Source organism: Protopterus annectens, chromosome 14.part0, assembly GCF_019279795.1.
Source record: "Protopterus annectens isolate FY-2018-M chromosome 14.part0, PAN1.0, whole genome shotgun sequence".
Classification (NCBI taxonomy): Eukaryota; Metazoa; Chordata; order Ceratodontiformes; family Protopteridae; genus Protopterus; species Protopterus annectens.
This window is the reverse complement of record NC_056748.1, coordinates 611240848-611246847: the sequence shown is the minus strand read 5'-3', so window position 1 is coordinate 611246847 and position 6000 is coordinate 611240848. Positions and strand designations below refer to the sequence as shown.

At 42.9% G+C, this 6000-nt stretch overlaps 1 protein-coding gene across 1 annotated transcript in view; it reads right to left on the bottom strand.

Moving 5' to 3' along the window:
* The window catches only part of ZFAND4 (zinc finger AN1-type containing 4), a gene marked incomplete in the record, with an annotated part of 250537 nt that overhangs the window by 108992 nt on the left and 135545 nt on the right, over positions 1 to 6000 (bottom strand).

Below are 6000 nucleotides of genomic sequence, written 5' to 3'. Positions count from 1 at the left end.
AAAAACGTGGCTGCTGGATCAATTATAGAGTTTAACTGTACAGTATTTAGTCAAATCATAAACAGGTAATAAATATTGTAGCTGGCAATAATCAAACTTCTGAATAAACACTTCAAAGAAACCTGAAACAGGAACTAAGAGAAAAACTACATGAACATTTAATTCTTACAAACTGCAAAACACCAATCTGCTCGACCACGACCAATAAACTCAAAAAGAGCAAGGTAGATGGAACGAAGTACGCCAGCTATATTTCCACAGAAAAGTTTTTATTACTGCATAACCACGAAAAACAGACTCCACATTAACGCTCTTAGTGCACTCTGCGTTTTCGTCCACTACTACTGTTGGATTTCATCAGATACAACAAATCAGTATAAATAAAGTGCTTAAACATATTTTTAAAAAAATGAATTCAACTTTTACCTTCAACATTGAATTCTTACTACATCCTTTAATTAAAACTATATAAACCTAAATGGGCTTTAAATAAGAGATATTGCCCAGTGAAGATTTTAATACTATACCTTGTGTGTGTGTGTGTGTGTGTGTGTGTGTGTGTGTGTGTGTGAGAGATATGCAATCAGTCTAATCGCTACAGGTAAGAAGGGATTAAAGCAATACATGGCCCATGACAAACAGTTTTATCTCTGGATGCTACCCTGAATTACATGTAAAGTACAGTTGTGTAAGAACTTAGTGTAATAATAGATGCCCTACCCATCACTGCTGCAGTCTTCAAATACTGTTGGGATTTCTCACTGAGGTAACCAGATTATCTGGCCACGGTACCAAAGCCAAAACACTTCTAAACTGTTGCAAGTCCAACATATGACTTAAGCCTGCACGTGCAAGGGTACATTTGCATATTATGAGCTTAAGATCCTCGGACAAACCAAGGAGACCTGTAGAAATGTGAGGAAAAGAACTGGCGAAAAGAACTAAGGTCAGCTAAGCGGAGGGGAGCATTTAAATGCCCCCCCCGTCGGCGAAAACCATTAAGGTAAACAAAGGGGGGGGAAGAGAAGTGTGGGAAGTACTGCAACAGTAATCAGGAGGACATGTACTGCTTTGTTAAGTTCTTACACAACTGCGCTATGTCCTTCCTTGCATCACTGCTACAGTATTCCAACACTGTTGGGTGACTCACAAAGCTTATCAATTAGAAAGGGTGGATGAACCAAGATTAAGAGAGCTGTCTATTAATCCAGACAGCACAGACCTAGCAAAAGCAGCTCTAAATCTAGAGAGCCTCTACCTTGTAGTGTCCTGTGAAGGGTGCACAGATGACTATTGGCTGCCTCAAATAGTTCTGGAATCAATTTCTTTTTTTTTACAAGGCTCTAGAGAAAGACTGCACTAGTGGAAAGGCCTTAACCAGAGAGGATAAGTACTTGCCATGATGGGAGTAACAAAAGGAGATGGACTTAGAAATCCAACTGACAATTGTTTGCTTTGAGACGAGATTATCCAATTTGATTTCCTGGAAGGAAACAAACGGCTGATACATCTTCACAATGTCTTTTTAGTCAGTTTCAAATAAAATCTTAGTTACTTAAGCACATACAAGGTGTGCAAAAATCTTTCATCCTTTTTTGAGGGTTTGGAAGGAAAATAGATTACTAGCCAGGTTCAGAGAAGTCATTAATCATGTTAGACAAATGAATGATTGCCTTAAGAGACACCCTATCCTTAAGGAAAATGAGAAGCCATTAGGGCTTGAAGCTCAGGAACCCTGCAGGCAGAGTTAAGAGCTGCAAGTAAAATGGTTTTGCAAGTACACAACTTTAGAGATGTGGAAGCCACTTGTTCAAAAGATGGCTAAGTTTGTCCAAGAAAAAATTAAGGTCCCAAGGAGGAGGGACAGCCCTCCTAGACAAGTTCAAATGAAGGGTGCCCTTCAGAAACTGCTTTACCTCAATTCTAGAAAGCAGAGGAGGATCAAGGGGCATACATGCAGAAGTGACAGATAAATGTGCTTTGACAGAGGAATAGGCTAGACTAACTCTTAAGAACTCACACAAGTATGAACCTACAAGGGGAATCCTGGGTTTTTGACTGATTTTGTTCATTTCAGGGACGCCACACAGAAAATATTTTTCATTTTGGTATACAAGCTTCTTCTAGTGATAACTTTTATAGTCTCCTGAAGAAGTTGGGGCACATCCTCAGAAAACTGGTGTCTGAAAGGGATTAGAATTCTATCATCCACCAAGTTAAGGTTGACAGCTATTAAATCTGGGATGAAGAGGAGAACCCTTTTTCTGTTCGAGCAACTACACTCTATATTTAACTTGTGATAACCACCCTTGGCCAGATTGAGTAATCAGTATGGCTTGGGCCAAAATGGAGTCACCAGCAAGACTTTTAGTCTGTCCCGTTGGATCTTTAATATGAACTTCAGAATTTGGGGAAGGGAAGAGAAGGTATACAGAACTTCCCCTCCCAAGAAAAAAAGACATGGCGTGCATCCTCAATGCCTAAAAACAAGAGAGCCTGGAACAAAAATAGCCCTAGCTGTTTGTTTTGAGTGGAGGCAAATAGTCCACAAATGGAGTATCCCTCACAGAACTATGTCAAGGAAGACCAAACTGTTCAATATCCATTTGAGGGTCTTCCAGGGACCTGCTTAAGTCTGAAAGATCATTGTCCTGGGAAGAAATCAAACTGCTTGTAGGGATAGATTTCCTTTTATTTACTCGTTGACATTTGATTATCATTAAGTCTGACTGGGTAGAAACCCATTTTCAGAGGAGGCCCGGGGGGGGGGGGGTGCCAAATAATTACAAAACACTAACAATAATTTTACAATCTTCAAAAATAAAACATCTGCACTTTAATTACAACAAATTGCACACAATAAAAACATTTATTAAAAACTTGTACAAGTTATAGGACAACCACTTAATATTTAAAGAAATTTTAGACAGTTTACAGGGAAATTAATAGTCTAATACAAAGTACAGTTGTGTACACTTACCAGGAATGTAGATGTTGGAGTTTATTCACTGTTGCTGTCATCACACTTGGGTTATCCTGCCAGGGGTAGCCCTTAACCCTGCCAGGGGTAGCCCCTCAGTCGGCCTAAATACTATAGGCTTAATATTTCTGTCTTTGTTGCCGTCACTCCAGGTCTGATGTCAGGTTGTCAGTGGTATAAAAACAGGCAGCCAACGCTATACCAGTTTTTCTTGCCCCAAATGTCAGGAGCCCCCAACAGGGAGCTAAGCTATGGTGGAGTAACACCACCAGTAGTAAGTAAATACCAATAGCCCCATAAGGGTGAGGAAGAGAGAGACAAGGGGACTGGAGGGTGGGAAACCAGGACTGCAACAGTGAATACACTTGAACATCTACATTTATGTAAGTGTACACAACTGTACTATGTTCTTCATGTTTCACTGTTGCAGTCATCACAGTTGGGTTGATTCCCAAAGCTGAGGAATGGGTGGAGCCAGTCAAGAAGAGTTGAGGCTGGCTAGTATGCCCTGCAAGACTGCAGTTGCAAAGCCTGTCCTGAATTTTGAACAGATAGGCAGGTGGTAATGCTTGAAGGTATGAACAGAACTCCATGTTGCAGCTTCAAGGATGTCGCTGGTAGGGACCCCTCTGAGAGACTGTAGATGTTGAAGTTGCCCTAGTGGAATGTGTTCTGACCCCCTGTGGGGGTGGTTTCCCATGGTATTTGCAAAAGAAATGGATGCAGTGTGCTATCTATTTGGAGATGGTTTGTTTTGATATGGCTTTGCCCTCTGCCCCTGGTGCAAAGCTGACTAGTAACTGGTCAGATTTTCTAAAGGGCTAATCTGAGCTGTTTGTCTAAAGAGTGCAGGATACTTTCCCCCTTATTTTGAGGTTTAGGGAAAAAGGTGGGCAAATTAATAGATTGCTTGAGAGCCACACTGGACACCACTTTAGGCATGAAAGTTGAGTTAGTCCTGAGGGAGACCCTGTCAGCATGAAAAATGATGAAAGGTTCCACAGCCGTAAGTGCTTGTAGCTCAGACTCTTCTAGCTGAAGTGATGGCCAGAAGCAAGGCTGTTTTCCGAGAGAGGAATTTTAACTCTGCTGAAGCTGCAGGCTCAAAGGGGGGGGGGGGGCTTTTCCAACACAAAGTTAAGGTCCCAAGCATGGGTAGGGGCTCTACTTGGTGGCCTTAAGTTGTTAGCCCCTCTCAGAGACTGTTTGATGAGAGGGTGTGAGAAGAGTGGTGGGCTCAGTGCTGTAATGTGCAGAGATGGCAGAGGCATGGATTTTAATGGAAGAGAAGGATAAGTCCCTGTGGAGTAGTTCTGCTAGGTAAACCAGGATGAGAGGTGAGGGGGGCTGTGCTGGGTCAGCTGCTTTAGTCTGGATCCAGGAACAATACCTTTTCCACTTGTCAGCATAGGATTTTCTAGTACTGGGTCGTCTACCTTCATGTATGACATCCAGGACCTGTTTGCTTAGGCTGGTCACTGGAGGAGAAGTCAAGGAATAAAGCCAGGCTGCTAGGTTCAGGGTTTGCAACTGTGGATGCAAGAACTCTCCCCTCCTGCTGAGCTCTAATTGGGATACGCAGATAGGCCTTTGAGGTCTAGAGTGGCTAACCAGGCATCTTTGGACAGCATAGGAAGAAGCTGCTGCAGTGTGAGCATTTTGAATTTTGGTACCACCAGGAAGGTGTTTACAATAGACAGATCTAAGACTGGGCGCCAGGTGCCCTCTTTTCTGGGTAACAGAAAAGGTCTGGAATAGAAACCTTGGCCTATCTGATCTGCAGGAATAGGCTGAATTGCCCTCATGGAGAGCAGGGAATTAACTTGGTTTTGTGCCTCTGCCCACTGATTTGGAGGAAGATCTGGGAATCCCTTTGGGGTTGGCAAAGTGCGGAAATAAAATCTGTACCCCTGGGACACTAAGTTGTGGACCCATCGATTGTTGATGGAGGCCTAGTTTTTTAGCATGGGAGGCAAGTTTTCCTCCTAGGGGCACGAGCAGATGGGCAGAGGTGAGAGGAGGAGTTGAGAAGTCATTGTGAATTCTTTCCATAAGGGGTGGCTCAGCACACTCTGGTTTAGAAGTGGAGGTATTCCATTGCTTAGATCTCTGCTTACTCAGACTGCTGTCTGGGGGGTCTGTTTCCCCTAGGTCTAGTCTGAAGTGGCCTTGAGGGGGCTGGAAAGGACCAATGTTTTGAGGGGCAATGCCTACTGAATCTTGGAGGCTGAACTCGCAAAAAGTCTAACTGTCTGCATAGACTTAGCTTTTTCTTCTATCTTTTTTAAAACCTCTTCTGCTTTGGTGCCAAACAGATGGTCTTTGTTCAGTGGTGCGGCCAATAATTTTGATTTGACATTCTGGCAAGGTCTGTTCCTTAAGCCAAGCATGCCTACTAAGTACAGAACCTGTGACTGCTGCCCTGCAGGATGCTTATAGGGTGTCAAACCCACATTGCATGGTATGCTTACCGATTTGGCTTGCAGACTGCATAAATTCATGTAAATCTTTATTTTCTGCACAGTCAGGGAAGGTAAATAATTTTTGTTTAATGAGTTCCATGGTATGTTGCTGGTATTTCAGCATATGGAACTGACAATTTAATGCTCTGACAAGTTGCAGAGGTATATACTTTTTTACCCCATCTGTCCAAGGCTCGAAAATCCCTGTCCAAGGGAGTGGGATTCTTAGCTGTGGTTGCTTTTATTCCTTCAGGCCCTTGGGAGATGACCTCTGGGTCAGCAGTAGGATTCGTGAAAATACATTTGTGAGAGTCAGGGAACTCTAATACCGGTCAGGTTTCCTGGGAGCAGGAGGTAAATTATCAGGAGTTAGACTGGATTCCATAAAGACATCATCCACAACATCCAGAACAGCAGGGATAGCCAAGGTGCTGTGGTAAATCTAAAAATTCCTTGAGTCTTTTTGGACTGAGGATAATTCTGACATTCCCAAAGGAAGTGCTCTCTCAAAGTATGTTGGGATTCACCAAAAGAAAAATCCTCTGGAGGAGAGGGAGA